This window comes from Hyaena hyaena, unplaced genomic scaffold, assembly GCF_003009895.1.
Source record: "Hyaena hyaena isolate Hyena2069 unplaced genomic scaffold, ASM300989v1 scaffold_37, whole genome shotgun sequence".
NCBI lineage: Eukaryota > Metazoa > Chordata > Mammalia > Carnivora > Hyaenidae > Hyaena > Hyaena hyaena.
The window spans coordinates 3,842,933-3,849,102 of NW_024080669.1; the positions used below are offsets into that span (position 1 = coordinate 3,842,933).

At 33.7% G+C, this 6,170-nt stretch overlaps 1 pseudogene; it reads right to left on the reverse strand.

The window, feature by feature from the left end:
• Positions 1 to 3,029: 3,029 nt before the first annotated feature.
• LOC120230045 lies at positions 3,030 to 3,199 on the reverse strand (annotated as a pseudogene).
• Between the last annotated feature and the right edge of the window lie 2,971 nt (positions 3,200 to 6,170).

Sequence of the window (6,170 nt, forward strand, 5' to 3'; positions counted from 1 at the left end):
TGAATCACTACCTTTAACAGACAAATACAGTATACTTTACCCAGTGACAGCATACACATTCTTCTCAAGTGCACATGGGACATTTTCCAGGATAGGTAATATGTTAAGAATACAAATTAAGTCTCAATAGATTTTAAAAGATAGATGTTATACAAAGTATCTTTTCTGACCACAGTGAGATGAAGTTAGAATCAATAACAGAGAGAAAACTGGAAATCAAAGAATAAATCACAAGGGAAATTAGTAAATGAATAGAGATGAATGAAAACAAAAAGACAATGCACCAAAACTTATGGGACATAGCAAAAGAAATGCTAAGGGGGAAATTTATAGATATAAATACTCACATTAAAAAAATAAATCAACAGATCAACAACCTAACTCTACAACTTAAAGAGCTAGAAAAAGAAGAACAAACTAAATCCAAAGTGCAGAAGGAAAGAAATAATAAAGATTAGAGCAGAAATAAACAAAATAGAGAAGAGAAAAACAATAGAGAAAATCAATAAAACCAAAAGTTGATTTTTTGAAAAAGCCAACAAAAATTGACAAAATTTTAGCTAGGTGGACTAAGAAAAAAGAGAGAAGACTCAAATTCCTAAAATTAGAAATTAAAATGTGGATTACCAGAGAGTACAATGAACAATTGCACACCAATATTGGATAGTCTAAATGAAATGGAAAAAGTACTAGAAGCACAAAGCCTACCAAGACTAAATCACAAAGAAATAGAAAATCTGAATATATCTATAACTAGTAAGGAGATTGAACCAGTAATAAAAAATTTCCTGACAAAGAAAAGCCTGTACCCAATGGCTTTACTAGTGCAGTCTACCAAACATGTAAAGAACTAATACCAATCCTTCTCAAACTTTTTTAAAAAATTAAAGAGGAAGAAACACTGTAACTCATTCTGTGAGCCCAGCATTAGCATGAAACCAAAGCCGCAGAAAGACAGTACGAGAAAACTATAGGATATCATTTATGAACATGTAAACATCCTCAAAAAAATGCAAGCAAGTCAAATTCAACAGCATATTAAAATGATTATACATCATGGACAAGTGGGACTTGCTCATGGAATTCAAGGATAGCCCAACATACAATAATCAATCAATGTAATACAGCACATTAAGAGAATGAAGGAGAAAAACCTACCTGATTATTTCAATTGATGCAGAAAAGACACTTAACAAAATTTAACACTGTTTTATGATAAAAACACCAAGAAAACCCCAGGAATACAAGGAAACTAGCTCAGCATAATAAAAACCATACATGAAAACCCTCCAGTAAGCATTGTATTCAACTCTGAAAGACTGAAAGCCTTTCCTCTAAGATTGGGAGCAACACAAGAATGTCGGCTTTCAATACTGCTGTTCAACATAGTATTGCAAATTCTAGCCAGAGCAATTCGGTAAGAAAAAGAATAAAACCCATCCAAATTGGAAAAGAAGTAAAATTATCTCTGTTTGCAGATTATATGATCTTATTTGTAGAACACCCTAAAGATTCCAAAAAACCACTGTGAGAAATAATACATGAATTTAGCAAAGTAACAGAATACAAATTCAACTTGCAAAAATAAATTGGGGGCACGTAGCTGACTCAGTCGATGGGGCATGCAACTCTTGATCTTAGGGTCATGAGTTCAAGCCCCACCTTGGGTGAGGAATCTACTTTCAAAAATGTGTTTCTTCCTTTCTTCGTTTTTTTTTTTTTTTTTTTAATATGTTTCTATCCACTAACAAGGAACAGCCTGGAAACGGAAATCACAAAAATATTCCATTTACAACAGCATCAGAAAAAAAAACTTAACAAAGGAGGTGAAAGACATGTACAACTAAAACTACAAAACATTGCTGAAAAATTAAAGAAGATAGAGCTATAGACAAAGAAGATCTAGATAAATTAAGATAAGAACACATCCCATGTTTATGGATTGGAAGACTTAATAATATTAAAATGTTGATACCACCCAAAGTGATCTACAGATTCAATGCAATCTTTATCAAAGTTCCAATTTTTTTTTTTGGTAGAAATAAAATTCATATGCAAAACCCAGGGACCCTGAATAGTTAAAACAATCTAGAAAGAGAAGAATAAAATGGGAGGACTCACATATCCTGATTTCAGAAGTTACTACAAAGCTCCAGTGTAAACTACATTATCCAAGCAGTGTGGTATTGGCATAAAGACGGACATATAAACTGGTGGAATAGAATATAGAGCCCAGAAATAAACCATTGAATATATGATCAACTTATTTTTGTTAAAGATACCAAGACCTTTCAATAGGGAAAGGGCAGTCTTTTCAACAAATGGTGCTGTGAGAACCAGATATCCACAGCAAAATAATCAAGTCCAAATAATGCCATGTACAAAAATTAACTCAAAATGTACCAACGACCTAAGTGTAAGACCTAAAGACTATTAGAAGGAAACATAGGACAAATGTTTCAGGACTCTGGATTTGGCAATGATGTCTTAGATATGACAACAAAGGCATAGATCAAAAGAAAAAAAAATGGACAGTTGGAATTAATGAAAATTAAACATTTTATGCACCAAAAGACACCATCAACAGAGTAAAAAGGTAGCCCACAGAATGGGAGAAAATATTTGCAAATCATATATATGATAAGGGATTGCTATCTAGAATATCTAGAGAATTCCTAAAACTCAACAATAACAGAAAAAAAAAAAAACCCTGATTCAAAGAAAGGAAAAGGACATGGATAGATAGTTTCTCCAAAGAAGATATACAAATGGCCAATGAGCCCATGAAAAGATGTTCAATTGCCCTAATAATTAGGGACATTCAAATCAAAACTGTAATGAGATATCACCTCACACCCATTAGGATAGCTACTAGAAAAAAAAATTTTTAAAGAAAGAAAAAGAAAGGAACATATTTCAAGGATGCAGAGAAGTTGGGACTCTTGGGTACTTGGCAGGAATGTGAAATGGTATGGCCACTGACTGTGGAAGAGAGTATAGCAGTTCCTCCAAAAATTAAAAATCAAATTACCATATGATCCAGCAATTCCACCTCTGGGTATACACCCAAAATAATTGGTGGCAGGGTCTGGAAGAGGTTATTCTTTCTGCCTCCTCCCCATGGTTTTGGGTACTGTACATGTTCAGAGAATCTTCTCTAGTAAAAAACTATAGAAATGACCCCTGAAAGTATAGTCTTTGGAAGAGATATTTCGTATACCCATGTTGATAGTAGCATTATTCACAACAGCTAAAACATGAAAGCGACCCATGTATCCATCAGCAGATGAAAGGATTTCCAAAATATGGTATATATACACAGTGAATATTCAGCTTTAAAAAGGAAGGAGATACTGTGATATGCCACAACATGGATAAACTTTGTAGTCATTATGCTAAGTAAAACAAGCCAGTCACGAAAAGACAAGTATTGTATGATTTCACTTATATGAGACAGTTAGAGCTGCCAAAATCATAGAGAGGGTGGAATAGTGGTTGCCAGGGGCTTGAGAAAATGGAGAGTTAGTGTTTAATGCGTATTAGGGTTTCAGTTTTACAAGATAAAAGGAGGTATGGAGATGGATGGTCATAAGTACATTATGATTGTATTTACTACCACTGAACTGTACACTTAAAAATGGTTAAGATGGTTCAATTTTGTATTATGTGTATTTTATTGTAGTAAAAATATTTTTTAAAAAAGGATGCAATCATACAATTTCTTACCCAGTAAAATATACTGACATCTACCATCTGCCAGGCACTGGGAAGAAGAATAAGCAATTCAGACACCATCCCAGTTCCTCATGGGGTTTCGAATTTAGAGGCTATTACAATAGAGAGGGGTAAGTGCTAAGCTTTGGTGGCAATGGGAATCAAGGGAGAAGCACTTGACCCAATTTATGATATCAGGAAACTCTTCCCAGTGCAAGTGGGAGTGAGGTGAGACAGGACAACAGTTAAGAATTGGTTATGCTAAGAATTTGGATTGGGAGAGAGGGAGAAAACAGTATGTTAAGATTCAGTTGTGTAAAGAAACACTTTTTTTAATTTGCCTAAAGCATGCGTTGGTCAAATTTTAAAATTGTCTGTGAGCTCTAATATTTAGATTTTATGTCCTAAGAACTACTTGTCTAACCTGATGTGGAGATTATTTTTTCCTATGTTTTCTTCTAGAATTTTACAGATTTAGCTCTATGATTTGTTTCAAATTAACTTTTTTATATGGTGTAAGATGTATGTTGAGGTCCTTCCTTCCTTTCTTCATCACCCCCCATTTTTTTGCCTCCCTCCCTGTCTCCCTTTCTCCTCAGCCTCCCACCTCAATATCCAATTGTTCAGCACAATTTGTTGAAAAGACTTTGCTTTTTCCAATGAATTACCTTGTTACCGTTGTCAGAATCAGTTGATCATATGTTGGGTGTATTTCTGGACTCTTCTATTCCACTGATCTATATGTCTATGCTTACCCCACATTGGGGTATGTGACAACTTTGTAGGAAGTCTTGAAATCAAGTAGTGTAACTACAACTTCCTTCCCCCTCTCCATTCTCGATCTTTTGCATTTCTTTTAGAGTTAGATAATTAATTTCTCCAAAAAAATCTACTGTACTTTCTGCTAGGTATGTATTGGGAATCTATAGATAATTTTGGGGACAATTAACATGTTAACAGTATTGAATATTCTGATCCACAGACATGTTGTATCTTTCTATTTACTAGGGCTCACTTTATTTCTCTCAGCAATGTCACATGGGTTTCAGTGTATAAGTCTTACACATATTTTGTTTAATTTATATCTGAAGATTGGTTTTAGTATACTATTTTTCAATTTCATCTTCTAATTCTTTGTTACTAGAGTATAGATACACAATTGTTTTAGAAACATACTGGCCTTCTGTCTTTGTTAATCTCATTTATTAGTTCTAGAAGCTCTTTTGTCAATTCTTTTGAATTTTCCCAGAGACCATCTTGCTGTATGATAGAGATTGTTTTACCATTCATTAAAAATCTGAGTGCCTTTTATTCCTTTTTTATTGCCGTATTGCACTGGCTAAGACTGCCTGTATGATGTTGAATAGAAGTGTTGAGAGCTGACATCCTTGCTTTGTTCCTGATCTTAATGGGAAATCATTCAGTCTTTCTTTCACCACTAAGTTAGATGTTAGCTGCAGGGTTTTTAAGGTGCCCTTTATTGAATCAAGGAAGTTTTCTCCTATTCTTAGTTTATGGAGAGTTTTGAAGAAAATTACAGATAGGTGTTAAATTTTGCCAAATGACTTTTCTGCATCTATTGAGAGGATCATATGTACTTTTGTTTTTAGCTTGTTAATATGGTGAATTAGTTTGATCGATCTGTCTGTATGTTTTTGTTTCATATATTTTGATATTTCTGTTTTTAGGTATACACTTATCTAGTATTGTTATGTTCTCTGGGTAATTAACTTCTCTATTGTTATGAAATGTCCCTCTTTATTCTGGTGATATTCCTTGTTCTGCCAACTACTTTGTTGATATTAATAGAGCCACTTTAGCTTTCTTTTGAATAGAGTTTACATGGCATACCTTTTCCCATCTTTTAAAATTTAATCTAGCTGTGTTTTTATGTTTTAAGTGTTGGGTCTTGATTTTAATTTAGTTTGATGATCTCTGTCTTTTAATTCGGGTGTATAGACCATTTACATTTACTATAATTATCAACATTGTTGGGTTTAAATTTATCTTTCTCCTATTTTGTTTTTAATATATGTCATTTGTTGTTACTTTTCTGTCTTTATGGATTGAGTTTTTAAAATATAATTAATTTTATCTATACTATTGAAAGCCAGTGCTTTTAATTACTATATTACCCTCTCTTTCACAAGGAACTTCCAACAAAGCTCCAGGGGATAGAGTTGGCTAGGTATATATACCTAGGTATATGATAAGAGAAATAATGCTTTAAAGATATGTCTTGCATATTGACATAAACAGCTACTTGCTGGACCCCAAAGCCTGGTATAGCTCACTAGGCTCTTTTGACCAGTTTCCTGTCTTTTTTTAATGTTTGTTTGAGAGAGAGAGAGAGAGAGAGAGACAGAGATGCAGAGAAAGAGGGAGAGAGAGAATCTCAAACAGGCTCCATATTGTCAGTGCAGAGCCTGACATAGGGCTTGATCCCATGAACCATG